At 39.6% G+C, this 19329-nt stretch overlaps 1 protein-coding gene across 1 annotated transcript in view; it reads right to left on the bottom strand.

The window, feature by feature from the left end:
- The window catches only part of LOC134818419 (kynurenine 3-monooxygenase-like), a 927626-nt gene that overhangs the window by 573053 nt on the left and 335244 nt on the right, over positions 1–19329 (bottom strand). The gene's annotated exons all lie outside the window — the stretch shown is intronic.

The raw sequence follows: 19329 nt of genomic DNA, 5'->3' as shown, positions 1-19329 counted from the left end.
TTCTTTGGTGGAGATCATACGTTTGGGTTTCCCGTTCAGGAAGTTTCTAGCTCGCGACATTGCCTATAATTTTTAAACTCGAAAAGTAAGCATTTTAGGGTACATGTTGCTTCATTTAAGTTGCATATAAACATGGCTATTCTGCACAAGTTGCACTCATTTAAAAACTTCTAGAACCTTCATAGCCTAATTTACCAGATAGCCATACTTTTGCATGATTCCGGAACCTAAAATCATTTTTTCGCCAATAACTGAAAAAGTTAGCGCTTTAAGGCATATGTTTCTTCGTAAGTCATATAACTATATTATATATAAATGTGTCAATCGCGGTTCTTTTGCACTCTATCCGAAGACTCTATCATACTCCTATAAAAAGTTTGCAAAATGGGCTCATCGCCACGCCCAAAATGGTTTTAGGCGAATTTCTCGAAAAGTAAGGATTTTAGGCCATATATATTGATCTATAACTCCAGCCTATTTAGAAGTCTCTACGATCTTGAGAAGCCAAGGGTCAGTTGCGTTATTAGGTCAATATGGGCGTGGCCCTCCTGGGAATTGCCCATGTAACAAAAATTGTCTCCAACTGGAAATCAGTAAGTCATACCATAAGAGCATAAGGAAGGCCTGTGCAAAGTTTCAGGAGTATCTGAGACTGAAGATTTGCAGGTACCAAACCAAAAATGTCCATAAATGACTGGACTATTTCCTCTTCTTTGAGGTTAATCTTGCATTGGACACTTAGAACAACATTTCTGCTGGTAACATAAACTGATAATTGAACTGCATTTCTTGCCGGCAAAGTTAAGTTCAACATGTGAGAAGTTTGACTCTGTGGGGTGACAACCCCCAACTGATCGACCTAACTGCTATCTCACAACACAATTCAAACACATAATCTGAAAACTTTGTAAAAGACTATCAATCCAATCGCCCGTTCTCAACATTTCACGTTCCTTCAATTTATAGTCTTGAACTGATTTGACTGTTTTGCACTTGATCACTGATCAAAAACTAATATCGACTGTAGTATGCAACGCCAACAGATAGTCTCACATAGCCACTTAAATCCACCATGTGTAAAGGCAAGCAACTATAAGTAAGTGAAACTCTCAAATCTTAATTCGGTTAAACACGATAATTTTTAAGACATTCCAAGTGCTTTACTGGTCCCCGATCCGTTTTCACGCCAGGCGTGGAAGAACGCAATCACAAAATATAATGTGGCTACTGCTGCGTTGACATGGACATGAGATGCCTCTCGGGGGAAACACATTTCGACCACTTCTTCTAACCTCTGGAACATTTAAATTACACATTTTACAAATGATAAGCGCCAGTTAAATGTTACAAGATTCATTACGTCAGTACATCACCTATCACACGCATATTATCCGGAATCTGTGCTGTTGTTTCTGATAAGAAACTAACGCTTAATTTCCCCCATTTCAGTGCACGGAAACAACACGAAGTCCAGCTGGTGGAGACAGTTCTGCTCCCCCCTTCCAGTCTGATCAGTTCCGGCGCATATCCCACAGTTCAGCTACATTGTCAGTTATCTAGTGCTGGTGGTCACTCTATTTCGGATACCTCATCCGCCATTTAGAGAAAGAGATGTCAGTTCAACTACCTTGACTGTCGTATAGAAATAAAGACAAAAGTTCAAATACCTTATCTGTCATCTGAAAAAGGGACTCTAGGTCAGATACATTATCCTTCGTTTACAGAAGGATAGTCTAGTTCAGCCACTTTATCCGTCATCTGAAAAAGGGACTCTAGGTCAGTGTTTCTATCCGTCATCTTCAGAACTACCTTATTTGTCATCTAGAGATAAAGACTCTAGTTCAGATACATTATCCGCCATTTACAATCTAGAAACTGGCTGAAATATAAATATGTACCCGACTGGGCGACTGATGTTAATTTCGGTCTGTTTAAATTTAGATGTTGCTGAATCTGTTATTTGTGTTCAAAGTGCAACCCGGTGGTAGAATTGGCATAAAACTGTAAACTTTCAAAAGGGAAGATGAGCAATGTGAAGGCCTTAAACTTTAAGTTTAAGCAGCTTGTTTACATCCAGTTTATATGTTAATTGCAATCTTTTGGCTATCTATACGTCATATATTTATACGTCATTTTATTTTATTAATTCTGACGAAGGATTTTTCGAACTACAGTACGTGTCTAACCAGAGTGCGTGTCAAACTTGAGTGTACCTATTTAATTGCTGAGGCCTCTATCAGTAACAATTAAGGTCGTCAGAATGAATACCAATAACCAGGTTAATAAGGTATGGATACGCTACGTGCCATTTTAATAACGAATCATTTGTGTTCAATTTAAGTGTGTAATTATTATTTGTTAACTTGCTGTAACTTATGTAATATTTAGTTGCAACCAACAAGTTTATTATACTTGCAACTTAAGTGAAACTTTTTTTGTTTATTAGTTCAATGCGCGTTCCCAACCGGGTCGGACCTGAAACTTGTGCCTCTGAGATACCATTACTTCTTCTGTCCTCGCAATTAGTTCATAAACAATCATCCATTTTGTGAAAGAGCCATTATTCTTCACAGTGACAATTCACATAATTGCTTTGTAATTTCATTCTTCGACGAATTTTATGTCGATATCGTACAGGTTTATAACTTGTTTAGCTTACTGGACGTATTAATGGAGGCTGTTACAGGAAAAAGGCAACTTTCCTGTTAATATTACAGATTAGCCAACCTGACAAATCATGCGACATAATAGTATAACTATATTATAAAAATAAAAGGAATCAGAATCCGCTTCGAAATATGAATGGGGCCTTATTACATATTAGTCACGTGCTATACTAATGTGCGTTTCAAAATTGGACAACCTAGAACTCATAGGCCATTAAATTAATTGTATAATGCTTTTGGACACGAAGGGAAACACACAACATAAGGCTTAAGCTTGAAATCTTCGTAAAACTACATCATTAGAGCCTCAAATTCTTTGTTATAATGTAGTGTTGAAAGTATTAAAGTAATTGTATTCATAAAGATCAAATCATCCTCTATCTAGTATAAAATTAAAAAGATGAGCCGAAATGACCTTAATCTCGTTGAGTTATATCTTGTATCTGCAATCTGTTTTTGCAGTGGGTGTGGGGCCCACACTGTGGGCGGATATATCTAGATCGGTAAATTGGGGGGATGGTGAACAGGTAGATGAGTAGAGAGTAATGAATGGACACTAGAGAGTGGAGAGTGAACAGTCGAGGTTTGAAGGTCGATGTTGAAGGTCGGATCCTGTCATTCCACCATATCTTCAATCTTCAATTGTGTTTATGAACACAAAAGCCTGAGGTTCCCAGTTAAAACAAACAGACATTCATCAAAAATGCCAATATTAAGTACCCAGATTCATTCTCTTAACTCAAATTAATATGACTCTTAATAAATTCCAGAATGCAGAAAGTGATGACAGATCAAGGAAACCTTGCACAGTATCCTCACGATACGGAACTAGAACCGTTCATCACTGATCATTATCCTGATGATTTTTTCTCGGACTACCCAGAAGATCCCAGTTTGACATCAAAACTGGAACCCTATTTCCGGTTCCCCTCTCCTTATACTACTTCTGCCTATTTCGCGGTAACCAGTTTTGAATCAAGATCAAGACTGGAACCTTATTTTATCTCTGCAGTGCCGTGCATTCTACTGAGTATCATTACGATTATCCTCAACCAGGGACAAAAGGATTTCGCGATTATTTTGGCCAAAAATCGCGGTACCGCGAAATTTAACAGGCTATACATTAAACTATACATAAAATTTGTCGCGGAGAATGGGAAATTTCGCGATTTCGTACATCCCGCGAAATCCTTTTGTCCCTGTCCTCAACATCTTCGTTATGAACTTCTATCGGAAAAACAAACTCACTCTTGTCCCTCTTCTCTACACGATGATATCTGGGGCTGATATTCTGACTGCTGTTGGGATCATACATCAGTCCATTGCCATCTCACTCTTCACAAGAGATTTGATCAGCGAGGGAACACTGGACCATAACACAGTAGTCTGCTACACTCTCATACAAATAAGCTACAGATCTTCCGTATTCTACAACTTAGTGCTGGCTTTTTCCAGGACTGTTATGATCCTCAGTCCCTTCCACCATATCAAGATAAAGATAGTGATAGTGGCGTGTGTTCTTTACGTTGTGCCGTGGATTTTTATTGCCGGAATTGATATATACAAGTTTTATATTTTGGATGACAATTTCAGTAGTGGTTTGTATGCTGAATATATTGTTATGGGCTCCAGTCTTCCACAAATACTCCGGATCTCAACCGGAAATCGTTCTTTGTGTTATATAGTATTAATCGCACTTCTGGTTATTGCATTTCTAATACCAGTTGTTCTTATCATTATCACGTGCATTGCCCAGGTGATATCTCTAAACAGATCAAGTCAGTTTCCAGCCAGCTCCAATCAACGTCATGTGACCATTACTGTAATCCTCATGTCAACCCTGTTTGTCGTCTGCAACTCTGCGTACTACGGATATCTGTTTACAACAATGTTTCAATTAACATTTGTATTAGAATTCAGATTCGATACTTCAACCTTTATGCTTTACATAGCAGTTTTTGGGACAGTGCTACCAATTATAGGCTCAGTCCTAAATCCTGTCATCATCATTTCTAGAAGCAGTGGATTGAGAAGAAAGTTTTCGGGTACAGCAACGAGACTTTTGACAAGTTTCGGAAGTCAAAATTCAAATGAAACAACCAATGCAACAGAGCAAACTGGGATCACTGATGTTAACTAAATTAAGAAATACGTGGGGAAATCTTTCGAACAACTACTTACAAATCTGGATTACACTTACAGTTTGGGCTGGATTTTTCAATAACACGTGAATACTGCGCTGGGACTTGGTTTATTTAACGTAAGACTAAGGTATGCTTATTATTTTTTCAGGACTTTCCAAAAACAATGAGTCATCATAATCGAATAGTCACTAACAATCTTAACTTATTTGAATAATATAAGATTTTGATTACAGTAAAAATCCACGATTACAGCAAAATCCACTATTACCACTTTTATACCACATTTATTTCCCTCAAATCATAATTATAATTCATCTTCAGAATGTTCGCGTAGAATATTTTAGTTTAAACTTGTCTCACGTCGTGATCGTCACTGTCGGCGGGCCCTCAACGACCAACGTGAGGCAAGTTTAAACAAGTGTGTTCAAAAAATAAAGGAGAACAACTTTTTCTGTGGCAAATTTTTAATAAAATCATTAATTAATTTATTAATTAAATAATAAGTAAATTTTTTTAAATTCAAAAATATATTTTGATCAAAAATGTTTACGATTACGTAATACGTATAATAAGCTATTTTTATAAAATGTTTCAAAATTTGTACATAAAACATTTTCATTTCCGTTCCCAGTAAAATCTATATTTGTCTGTCTTATAGTCCAGAATAGAATCTAACAGTATCTAATAACATATAATATCACAAAAAGCGGAAATGATTATAGTTTCTAAGCGATATATTATAAAATAAATTAGTCATCTTAAAGCAGGCGATGCTCCTAATATGGTACCACTTGGTTTTTGGTAAGAACAATTCTCCCGACTACTGAGCCTACCACAAAACCTGAAAGTAAGATATTGTGTTTTAGGAAAATCAAACAAAAAAGTCGCATTCATATTTAGAGGATTTAGGATGGGAAGGCCAAGGAGAGGCCAACCGGCTTTTTTCGAAGTGAGCAAAGTGAATATCCTCCTTGTCTGATAAAGGTGTACGAAAATCCTACTTCTCAGCTGCAGTATTATAGCAGTGTCTTTGCTTCAAGTCCTACATTTATACTGAGGCTGACGGATTTTCCACCACATATACCGCATTATTAGCGGTATTTTCCCCGTTAGTTTGATTGTTCTCTTTCTTGTCTGTTTCATCTCCTTCAGAACTGCGACATTTCGCACAAAAGCCAGGTACACAGAGAGGGAAATGTGGAGATTTTTTAAGAGGTTGAATTAGGAAGGAGTCTATTAACATTTGTAGGAGTTGAGCAATAAAACAGGGCAGCAGTATCAGGGCTGGGTCTCCTGAAAATTAATAAATAATTAATAAAATATTAATAAACTATTCACATGACAATTCAATCTTTCATGACAAAGATGTTTCCCGTCTAAGGGATACTCCCCCAGGCTTAAAATAAAACCTTAACGATCTTCATAACCGGAGCTGAGATTCAGATATATCAGAAAATTAGAAATTGCTAATTGTTATCAGCTAATTAAATTTCACAAATACGACTAAGAAACTTGAGTTGACTGACCTATTTTGTCGGGAAGCGCTGACGCTATAGCAGCCGGGAGCACTAAAGTCTTTTGTGAGCAGAGCAATAGCATTACTGACAGGTGTATCCTGAGAGTAACATGTACATTGACATGATTAAAATACTTTAAATTATTCGCTGAGATCTTTTCATTCTTTTCTCTCTTGAGTCTTGAGTGGGAAGATCATTACTGATTACTCATTACTAAGGACAAAATGGGAGTCAGGGAATCTCCACTCGCTACGAAACAAAATACATTAGGTGTGCGTGTTTAAATGTACTTTGTTTCATAGCGAAACTCTCATCTCGTCATCGGTAATCAATAAATTAACTGAATTCTTTAAATTTCTAACCTCTTAAAACAGAAGGAAACCGAGACAAGGAAATTGAGGAGCAAGAGAAGAAGATGACAGGCTATAATTATTACAATGAGTATAAGGATATCGGTCAACCTGTAAAAAGAGAATCTCATAAATGAGTCATACATAAATAATAAATCGTTTTATCTAATACTGACAACAGTACTACTACTATGGTGGACCATGAGTATCACTAATTTTTTCAGGGGGTGGGACATATTGACCCATGCCCCATCAGTATCAATGATATTTTTAGGGGGTGGGACATACCTGTCCCATGCCCCATCAGTATCAAAATATTTTTTTCAGAGGGTGGGCCGCCCCATCAGTATCAAGAAGAAAACATTGGTGGGATTTCGTGTACCATGCCCCATGAGTATCAATAAAAATTTTATGGGGTGGGAAATACCTGTCCCATGCCCCATCAGTATCAAAATATTTTTTTCAGAGGGTGGGCCGCCCCATCAGTATCAAGAAGAAAACATTGGTGGGATTTCGTGTACCATGCCCCATGAGTATCAATAAAAATTTTATGGGGTGGGAAATACCTGTCCCATGCCCCATCAGTATCAAAATATTTTTTTCAGAGGGTGGGCCGCCCCATCAGTATCAAGAAGAAAACATTGGTGGGATTTCGTGTACCATGCCCCATGAGTATCAATCAAATTTTATGGGGTGGGAAATACCTGTCCCATGCCCCATCAGTATCAAAATATTTTTTTCAGAGGGTGGGCCGCCCCATCAGTATCAAGAAGAAAACATTGGTGGGATTTCGTGTACCATGCCCCATGAGTATCAATCAAATTTTTGTGGGGTGGGACATACCTGACCCATGCCCCATCAGTATCAAAAACATTTTCAGAGGGTGGGCCGCCCCATGAGTATCAAAATTTCTTTTTAACGGGTGGGCCGCCCCATGAGTATCAAAATTTCTTTTTAACGGGTGGGACATACCTGACCCATGCCCCATGAGTATCAAAATTTCTTTTTAACGGGTGGGACATACCTGACCCATGCCCCATCAGTATCAAAAACATTTTCAGAGGGTGGGCCGCCCCATGAGTATCAAAATTTCTTTTTAACGGGTGGGACATACCTGACCCATGCCCCATCAGTATCAAAAACATTTTCAGAGGGTGGGCCGCCCCATGAGTATCAAAATTTCTTTTTAACGGGTGGGCCGCCCCATGAGTATCAAAATTTCTTTTTAACGGGTGGGACATACCTGACCCATGCCCCATCAGTATCAAAATTTCTTTTTAACGAGTGGGCCGCCCCATGAGTATCAAAATTTCTTTTTAACGGGTGGGACATACCTGACCCATGCCCCATCAGTATCAAAAACATTTTCAGAGGGTGGGCCGCCCCATGAGTATCAAAATTTCTTTTTAACGGGTGGGCCGCCCCATGAGTATCAAAATTTCTTTTTAACGGGTGGGACATACCTGACCCATGCCCCATCAGTATCAAAATTTCTTTTTAACGAGTGGGCCGCCCCATGAGTATCAAAATTTCTTTTTTACGGGTGGGACATACCTGACCCATACCCCATCAGTATCAAAAACATTTTCAGAGGGTGGGCCGCCCCATGAATATCAAAATTTCTTTTTAACGGGTGGGCCGCCCCATGAGTATCAAAATTTCTTTTTAACGGGTGGGACATACCTGACCCATGCCCCATCAGTATCAAAAACATTTTCAGAGGGTGGGCCGCCCCATAAGTATCAGAATTTCTTTTTAACGGGTGGGCCGCCCCATGAGTATCAAAGTTTCTTTTTAAAGGGTGGGACATACCTGACCCATGCCCCATCAGAGTTAGTGGGGACCATAGGCGGCAGCCCCGGCGGCGATCAGATCAGGGAATCATTAAAACCTGTACGAGTGGGACGGTATGGTTTGGGTAAACGTTAGGGTTAGAGTAAGGGTTAGGGCTAGGGATGAGGTTAGGGTTAGGGTTAGGTAATACAAACCTTCGTACTTGTACAGATTACAATTGGACCCATCAGATCAAGTGACAGAGGCCGCTTGCCTTCCGATCAATCTCCGTAACCATTGCTATTTTTCTGAGTCTGTGCGCGGACGTTTCCATTTCCCGTTGGTTTTGGATCATTACGAAGTCCGAAAGACGTCAAACTGACATGCAACATGGTCACGCACATTCACTGCACTGGTAAGTTGGGTAATTGTAGCGCAGCTCAGATCGTCCAAACGATCGCTGTCCTGTCGCGTCTTTCGAATTATTCCATGTTATATGTGCCGAAATTTAAATTTTAATTGTGAGCCTATTTCGAATTTTTCTGTTTATAATTATAATTGATCGGGATTGGATACAGTGCTCCATGCACGCAAAAGAAATAACGGCCTTGGCGGAGCATTTTACAGTAACGTAGCTTGGGCCAATAAGAATCTAGGACGGTTTGTATTACCTTATTTTAATATAACGCGACGCCCACCGGGAGGGATGATGATTAATCACTCTACACTCGACTGTCACGTGACTTTTTCAACCCGTTCTCTAGCTGGTTCTGAACGACTTTTCGAAACCCTAACCCTCTAATCTGATCCCAACCCTAACCCTAACCCAATCCTTAACAAAAACATATGCTGAAACCCTAACCCTAACGAGATATTAGACTAACTTCCTTATACGGTCATATCACGTGATCGAGACAGTTTTTCGCCAATATCTCGTCAGGGGAGCATTTTAACCCTATGTCATGGGGGGTGATTCGGAATCAGCGTCCGAAAATACATCGATTGAAGTTGGTTACAACCGTCGGGGGCCCTTTTAGAACAATCTCGAAGATCGACTGTAGAGTGATTTAGCACGCTCGCACCGGGAGAACTGACAAGTGATGTTACACTACCACTACTAGTCAGTGTAATAAGCGCCAAGCGCGAGCACAAAACTTTTTTTCCCCGATTTCGATAAATTTGGTACCAAAAGTTGTCTAAAAATGTGAATAAAATAAATCCACCGTGTAGCAATTTTCGGAAAAAATGCTATACGGCGCTTGTTCGCCGCGCGTGCTTTTTTCGAGTAAATTTTTAGTTTTTGGCCTATAACTTTCACATTTTAAATTATTATCACATAGTTATTATGGTATCGTAATCAGCTCATCGAGACAAAAATTTTAGTACTAATATTTTAAGATTTAAAGGAATTTTTTTTTCAAACGTTTTTAATCTGAACACAAGGGTCCCCCCTTGTGTAAAATTTTGAACAAATTTTCGAAAAATTTGGTGCTTTAAATATTATAATTTTGGTACCAAACGTTGCATCTGATTAAGCTCATTACGATTCTGTAAGAATTATTTTACCAAAACCCATATTCATGGGTAGAGTGGACCGCTGCCAGTGTCTCTCTTTCCCAAACAAAAGGAAATGATATTAATTTGATTGACCGTTCTCAAATGCAAAATGATACCGAGAATGAAATCGGTCGCTCGCTTTTTCCATTCATTCACGGCTTACGAATTGTAATAAATTTCGATTGATTACATCAGTCAGATGCTGTAAAAATCGCTTTGGGTTGCGTTCGGATCGATACCTAGTATTTCGGGGTAAGGGTAGTAGTTATTGCTTATTGAATTAGCTGAAGTTTATTGAATCTTTATTGCCGAGTACAGCTGCCTTTGGGTAGATCTTCTTAATCTATTACAATTGTAAATGAATGGGAAAAGCGAGCGACCGATTTCATTCTCGGTATCATTTTGCATTTGAGAACGGTCAATCAAATTAATATCATTTCCTTTTGTTTGGGAAAGAGAGACACTGGCAGCGGTCCACTCTACCCATGAATATGGGTTTTGGTAAAATATCATCTCTTTTTGATTATAATGTCAGGGTACTTTATAAAGTCGAAATATAAACTGATATCTTCATTAATAAGGAGGAAATTTCTGATTTCAACGATTTCGAAATTTTCCTTTAAAAACATTTCCTTGTGTTTAGGTAAGCATATCGGTCGATCACTGACTGAATATGCCACCTAATACTCATTCAAGTTGGCATTAAATTCATATATAATGACATTAAACTGTCGTGGCAAAGCAGAATTTGTTGTAAATCACGAATGAGCAAAATTCTCACCTTTCGCACGTGCAAACTTTGAGCGGACGTTGCGTGCGCATCCAATATTGAATCGCCGTAAATTTTTTCATGTAATTGTTTTATATATAGCTTGATAAGCAGGCAAAGTTTCAAAGTATTTCAAGAAGAACTGTAATCACAACGGCACTCTAAAGTTGACAGAAAATGACGAAAACAGCAATTTTCAGTGATTTTAGCAATTTTCTATCAATTTGGGCGTGTCCCCACGTGTGCAACTTTTCGATTTTCAACTTCAAAACTAGCCTAATGCACAATTTATACCTATAGGAAGCAGAACTGAGCTCCTCAACTCAAGGCATGGCCCAACACCAGAGAATACTAAATCGCAAAATTGACGTTTTTATAAAATAATTCTTCAAAAAAGCACAAACTTCAATGACGAATATCTTTATGAAGGAGCAAGCTAGAAAAACTTTCCGGTAGATTTTCAGAATGCTTGAACAATTATCTAAGGTGAAAATCTCCTCAGATTTTGAATAAAATTACTCCTTAATGGTTTAAAATTAATTTTAAAAGTTATTACTTTGTCAAAAATCAAGTTTTAAAAACGGTTAACTTGATGACGTCATCAAGGGGTGTTTGTGACGTCAAATAATTTTTTTATACAATGTAAACTAAAGTGTAAACAATTATTTGCAAGGCCTGTGGTCGGAAATGGCTTTATCTTTTATACTTTTGAATCTATGGACAATTAAATACAGGCTACAATTGACTGGCAAAGCGTCTATCCCTGAATATATATGTATATCTATCTATGTCACGACAATCTGTCGTAAAACAGGGGTTCTAGAAAACCCACTTCCCGATGTTCCTGAAACCTGAAACTTTTTTTGCAGTCGATTTGGTCAACGTCTAGACGCCCTGAAAAATTTCAGATCTCTAACTCGATTTTAACATGGTTTTTAAGGCACCTGAATATGGCGATTTTGGGTTTTTTACCGAATTTCGTATAACAGTGCTGGCGAGTATTTTATGCAAATTTCTTAAAAATCTCAACATAACTATTTTTTATTCCTGTCATCTTTGACATCAAATTAGAATGTTTTGAACTAAAAATAAATCTGCTGAACGACTTCCGATGAGTCTTAATGCCTGAAAAACTCCTGCCGGAGGCGGCGGCCTTCGGCCGCCGCCTCCGGCCGGAGTGCACGCTTCGCGTGCACGAAAGAGGCTTGTAACGTGTACCAAAGGGGGTATAATAGTAAAGGGGGTACATAGTAAACCCACAATAAATGCACCGGTCGTGCTTGCCAGCACTGTGATTTCAAAATATTCAATATTTTAGGAGTTATAGGCATTTTAAGCAATAAATTAACCATTTTTCGTCCATAGTACACTTTTGCAATGCACAGGAGGCCCACATACATCTCAATGAATCGTGCTACACGGTGAATTTTCATTATTCACAGTTAAAGGCAACTTTTGGTACCAAATTTATCAAAATCAGAAACAAAAAATTCTGTGCCAACTCATGGCGCTTATTACATAGACTATACGGTATATGTTACGCTTGTGCGCTGGTCTCAAGTTAGGATAAAGGTTCAGGTTAGGGTTAGTAACCTTAACCTGAACCCTATCCCTATAGGTTAGCGTCACTCGTCAGTTCCTCATGTCACTTTTACAGTAAATTTAAAATTTGAAATTTCGGACACGCGCGCCGAAATAAAATTTGATAATTACCGCAGATACTGTAAACGTATTAATTAGCGCGCGCATTTAATACGCCGTATTAAATGCGCGTTATTTTCGAAAAATGAGCCTTTGCGCGTTAATTAACGCGCGCGTTAATTTTAAACAATTAAAAAAGCTACGCATTTCTGGATTTTTGCCCATTTTTAGCTGATTTTGCCCTGTTACATGAAAAACAGGCGCGCGCGTCTGAAAATTCAGCTTTGTGCGCGTTAATTAATACGCGCCTTAATTAATACCGCGTTAATTACTACGCGCAATCCAATAATCAAATTTTACAATCTAACTCAGCGCGCGGCTCCTGTAGCGTATACGTCACTTTTCTCTGATTGGTAGTTAGCGTGCACGTGTTTTTTCTGAGGCTACAATTGGTTCTTAACGATCACGTGAATGCTGGTCACGCGCACAACAACTTCCAATGAGCATCCGCACTTTTTTCAGGGCGATGGAGGTCGTAATTCACTCAGCCCTAATAGAGATTAGGCGGAATGACAGGCTGAGCGCGGCCCAGTGAGCATGATGACGTGGTTACCATGGTATGCGCGTGAAATTGGTAGACTGGTTTCTGACGAGTGACATGAGGAACTGACGAGTGACGCTAAGCTATAGGGATAGGGTTCAGGTTAGGGTTACTAACCCTAACCTGAACCCTTATCCTAACTTGAGACCAGCGCGCATGATGTACATTTTACAATGTGTTTTAAATACAAGTAATCGTATTACTTATATTTTGCATTATATAACGGCATAGTCATACTAATTCATATAAAAAACAGCAATTGCACATCAAAATTCCCATCAAATGTCAAAAATTAGAAATTTAATGCAGTATAAATATTAACAATAGTTATGTGCATGGTTGATGTTGAACTAAACTGTGCAAAAGCTGCGCGCGCAATGCAAACTACAAGCGTTTAGTTGCAAATCAAGGTCTACCGAACTTTGTAGGGCGCGAAACGTTTTTATCTTGACGTGTTTGCGCGTCCTGAGTAATCAGCTCGCGGTGGGCAAGCGTAACATATACTGTAGTGGTAGTGTTGAGTGTAACATCACTTGTCAGTTCTCCCGGCGGGCGTCGCGTTATATTAGAATAAGGTAATACAAACCGTCCTAGATTCTTATTGGCCCAAGCTACGTTACTGTAAAATGCTCCGCCAAGGCCGCTATATCTTACGCGTGCATGGAGCACTGTATCCAATCCCAGTAGGGTCAGTTTCAGACGAATTAAGCATAAATGACATCATTGCCATGTCTGAAGTTGATTCACGATGTCAATCCTTCGCAGCTCGGTGAGGCACCGTGGTGCATTTCGCCGATCTACGTGGTTGCGAGAAGCATTATTTGATGCGCGCGCGACCCAGTAGTGCATCGCGCTACAATGTCTGAAGTGGTTTGTAAATGGGCCATTGTTAGCCCCAAGCGTTTTGGTCCCTCATTCATTCGGCACATATAACATGGAATGATTCGAAAGACGCGACAGGACAGCGATCGTTTGGACGATCTGCGCTACAATTACCCAACTTACCATTGCAGTGAATGTGCGTGACCATGTTGCATGTCAGTTTGACGTCTTTCGGACTTCGTAACGATCCAAAACCAACGGGAAATGGAATCGTCCACGCACAGACTCAGAAAAATAGCAACGTTTACGGAAATTGATCGGAAGGCAAGCGGCCTCTGTCCCTTGATCTGATGGGTCCAATCGTAATCTGTACAAGTAGGACGGTTTGTATTACCTAACCCTAACCCTAACCCTAACCTCATCCCTAACCCTAACCTCATCCCTAGCCCTAACCCTAACACAAACCCTAACCCTAACCTAGGTAGTGCGCCATCGACAGTGAGCCGCGCGTGCCGACTGTAGGATGGTTTTTAGCGCTAATTTCGGCCAGCACAATTTTCTTCAAACAAATAGATATTGAGTATCCTTCCCGACCTCTAATTGCAACAAAAATTGGTAAGCTTACTCATAGACTTACAAGGAAAGTGTCCGAAAAATTTAAAGCATATCCAACCATCAGACATTATGTTACAGCTAAAAGCAGCGTATTTTGCCCCATTTTGATCACTATGTCAACTCCGATATCCACCAAATTTTTCGGACAGTTGTAAAAGCCCTATTGGAAGGTCGTCGCCAATTTCCAGAATGATCTCATTTAAGGAACTGGAGATAAATCCGAATAATACGACAAAAATGGTCAAATTTGGACGAATTTGGTCAAATTACGCGACTTTTACAACTACTTTTGCTCCAAAAGCCGCGCACCATCAAATATGGCACCTAGGTGAAACTCACTGATCTTTCCAAAAAGGTATGAAAAATTTGGTATTGTGAAAATTCTCACAGTCTCTAGAAAACAGTGGTACAAAAATTTTTTAAATCCGAGCAAGTTTATTTTTATCGTGCACCCCCTACCTAACCCTTACCCTAACCCTAACGTTTACCCAAACCATACCGTCCCACTCGTACAGGTTTTAATGATTCCCTGATCTGATCGCCGCCGGGGCTGCCGCCTATGGTCCCACTAACTCTGATGGGGCATGGGTCAGGTATGTCCCACCCGTTAAAAAGAAGTTTTGATACTCATGGGGTGGCCCACCCTCTGAAAATGTTTTTGATACTGATGGGGCATGGGTCAGGTATGTCCCACCCGTTAAAAAGAAATTTTGATACTCATGGGGCGGCCCACCCGTTAAAAAGAAATTTTGATATTCATGGGGCGGCCCACCCTCTGAAAATGTTTTTGATACTGATGGGGCATGGGTCAGGTATGTCCCACCCGTTAAAAAGAAATTTTGATACTCATGGGGCGGCCCACCCGTTAAAAAGAAATTTTTATACTCATGGGGCGGCCCACCCGTTAAAAAGAAATTTTGATACTGATGTGGCATGGGTCAGGTATGCCCCACCCGTTAAAAAGAAATTTTTTTTCTTTTTTTTTTTTTTTTTGGTTTTTTTTTCTTTTTTTTCTTTTTAAAAAAAGAAAAAGAAAAGAAATTTTGATACTCATGGGGCGGCCCACCCGTTAAAAAGAAATTTTGATACTCCTGGGGCGGCCCACCCTCTGAAAATGTTTTTGATACTGATGGGGCATGGGTCAGGTATGTCCCACCCCACAAAAATTTAATTGATACTCATGGGGCATGGTACACGAAATCCCACCAATGTTTTCTTCTTGATACTGATGGGGCGGCCAACCCTCTGAAAAAAATATTTTGATACTGATGGGGCATGGGACAGGTATTTCCCACCCCATAAAATTTTTATTGATACTCATGGGGCATGGTACACGAAATCCCACCAATGTTTTCTTCTTGATACTGATGGGGCGGCCCACCCTCTGAAAAAAATCTTTTGATACTGATGGGGCATGGGACAGGTATTTCCCACCCTATAAAATTTTTATTGATACTCATGGGGCATGGTACACGAAATCCCACCAATGTTTTCTTCTTGATACTGATGGGGCGGCCCACCCTCTGAAAAAAATATTTTGATACTGATGGGGCATGGGACAGGTATGTCCCACCCCCTAAAAATATCATTGATACTGATGGGGCATGGGTCAATATGTCCCACCCCCTAAAAAAATTAGTGATACTCATGGTCCACCATACTACTACTACTAATAATGATAGATAGAAAATCATTGCATACTAAATAACACTGAATACAGATAGAAAACGAACAATAAATTCCCTGATCTTCCGGCAAAAGTACATTTTTATCAAACTAAAAACTCACGCTATCAATTCAAAAGTTCCTTTCTTGATGCTGGTGCTAAGTTTAATCCACAATATGATGACGATTCCCATACTTTGAACTAAACCTATTTTTCTTTTGTGGACTTTAACGACCTCTCTCACACGAGCGAACACCATGGACACCACTTTACCTGAGATGTCAAGTCTTATTTTTAGACATTATAATGACTGAAGAAGTACTGAGAAATTAATTATTTTCGTAATTCACTAGTCACTACGAGCTTAACGAACAGTTTCCATAGATAAATAACATTAAGAGGAAAGTGTTTTTAACAAAAGAGAAATTGTAAACCTACAAAAAGTGGTAGTATCAGTGACAATCCCAGTTTCATCACCAGTTTTGTACTGTCTGCTTTCATGGCCTCTGAAAGTTAACACCTCATTTTAAAGCTATACTTCTTGTCTATACTATTGGCTATACCATTATCTAATATTCTCTTCTATTTCATAATACACAATAACAAACTCTCCGCTAACTTTGCAAACCACACTAAACGCTTAATGGTGCCAGAGGAGTTGGACCAGACCGGTGTAACATAGCGACTACTCAAACGCCGTCTTATTTCGCCTCTCTCTTCCACACTCAACCACCACTTAAGCGTTCATCCATGACACACCCCACAACACTTACCATCATCCTTGATTACACATCTTGATTCCACCGGCATCCTCCCACAGGACTGCCATACCCCAGAGGTAGGCAAAGCATCCATATGCTATCCTCTCGTGGGCCAACCAGGCCCAGCCTCTCTAAAAAAATTAAAAAAATTAAAAAGAAAACTCTCCGCTAAGTTTTGAGTAAAACTCACTTCCGCCCTAATGTTCTACTAGTCAATACTACTGTTGAAACTACTAGGTTGTATTCCAACCTGCGTCTACAAAGACTGAGAAGAGAAGAGGAGTAAGGAAACAGCCAGCAAGGTTTGTGATAGTGGAGACAGCCACTGCTACAGCCACGTCACCTTTAGATCCCGTTACCATGATTATACCTAAAAGTAAGGTACAAGGTCAGCACGAGTAAATGTAGATGTTAGAAACTTATGTTCGTGTTTCTATTAGATTCGAATGAAAAATGTAAATGTGTTCGTCGACCGATTTTGGCATTCGGAAAAAGAACAGCTGGTATTAAACTGATAATGTTTGATATGAAGAAAATATGGTCAATCATAATTATTCGGTTAGGAAGTATTAGTCCAACATACATACCAGTAGCGATAGTAGCAGGTGCACAGTTAAAGAGAATTATCCCAAGTTTCAGTTCATCTGGACCAAATGTAAAGGTTCCGTTGCTTGAACCATCTTTCTTATCAAATGGCAACTGGAGCGACGTGTATTTTAAGGACTATAATACAACTAAACGAAATTAAATTTCAGTTTTAACATGAATTCGAATCGGTTATTACTATCAGATATTTTGGGGCAATAAATTCCTAATGTAAACACATACCTGATGAACGATGTATCCTGGAATGAGTGTTGTAATAACCAGTGAAGTAACACAACAAATGATGACAACATCAACTGCCCTGTAGACTGATTTTAGTTCATCTGTCTTCAGCTTTAGTCCTGAAATATGTGAAAATGTTCTCAATTTCATTCTATAAAGCTGTAATGCAGATATCGTCATGTACACGATTGTTGATTTAAGGTAAGCTGTGAAGCACTGCAACTGAATAGTTATAAAAAATGGGCAATTCGGTAGTGTGGCAAAGCACGGTTAACGCACGGTTAACGCACGGTTAAGGCACAGTTAAAGCACAGTTAAGGCACGGTTAAGGCACGGTTCTTAAGGCACGGTTAACGCACGGTTAAGATACAAACTGCCCAAAAGCAACCATTATGGTCGCTTAAGGCACGGTTAACACACGGTTAACGCACGGTTGGGGAAATCTAACATATAAACATACAAGTGGTTAACTAAGGCACGGTTAAAGCACGGCTAGGGAACAAGGGCTACATAAGGCTTGTTTATTTCAGGATATGATCCATGTCAGCTGATCAACGAGATCAAAAGTTTGCATGTATTGATAAGTGTGCGGGTGGTGTCAGCACGCAGCAAGCCAGCAAGGTTGGGTGATGTGATGTGATACATGACTGCGAAGTAGGATGTGTAGATCACCTCGCTCAAATAAACAGGTGTGAGATCTAAGAGATGTTAACTTAATTTGAAGAGCCTGGTTACATGAAGAGATCGTTAATCGAGATAAGGATTTCAAATATAGGACGTTCAAACGAAGCAGGGCTGTTGCTTTAGAATTAGAAACTTTACTCATAGCGGGAATCGCACTGTAAAATTTACAGATCGTCACATTCAGATCATGTGCCTTAGTTATAGGTTATATTTCCCCAACCGTGCGTTAACCGTGCCTTAAGCGACCCTAAGCGACCATAATGGTTGCTTTTGGGCAGTTTGTGCCTTAACCGTGCCTTAACTGTGCGTTAACCGTGCCTTAAGTGACCGTGCCTCAACCGTGCCTTATGTATCCCTTGTTCCCTAGCCGTGCCTTAACCGTGCCTTAGTTAACCACTTGTATGTTTATATGTTAGATTTCCCCAACCGTGCGTTAACCGTGTGTTAACCGTGCCTTAAGCGACCATAATGGTTGCTTTTGGGCAGTTTGTGTCTTAACCGTGCCTTAACCGTGCGTTAACCGTGCCTTAAGAACCGTGCCTTATGTAACCCTTGTGCCTTAACCGTGCCTTAACCGTGCCTTAACCGTGCCTTAACTGTGCTTTAACCGTGCCTTAACCGTGCGTTAACCGTGCTTTGCCACACTACCGAATTGCCAAAAAATGTGCTGTTTACTAGCTTCAAGAATAATTTACCAGTAAAGAAAAATATGACAGCCACAATGCAAAGAGAGACAGTTGAGTTGGACAGTTTGGATCCGGGAAGCGGCCAAGCAAACGCTAATACTACTGCTATAACCTGATCAAATGAAGGGATGTTTATAACGATTACAATAGGTGATTATTACTGGGGAGAGATTATTAATATCTATCGCCCACAAAAATATCAAAACCGCACAAAACGAAAGAGACTGAAACAAGAATAAACAATCGTAC

The sequence above is a fragment of the Bolinopsis microptera genome, chromosome 7 (genome assembly GCF_026151205.1).
Source record: "Bolinopsis microptera isolate Bmic1 chromosome 7, MBARI_Bmic_1.0, whole genome shotgun sequence".
NCBI classification, from domain to species: domain Eukaryota; kingdom Metazoa; phylum Ctenophora; class Tentaculata; order Lobata; family Bolinopsidae; genus Bolinopsis; species Bolinopsis microptera.
This window is presented reverse-complemented; position numbering and strand designations above follow the sequence as displayed.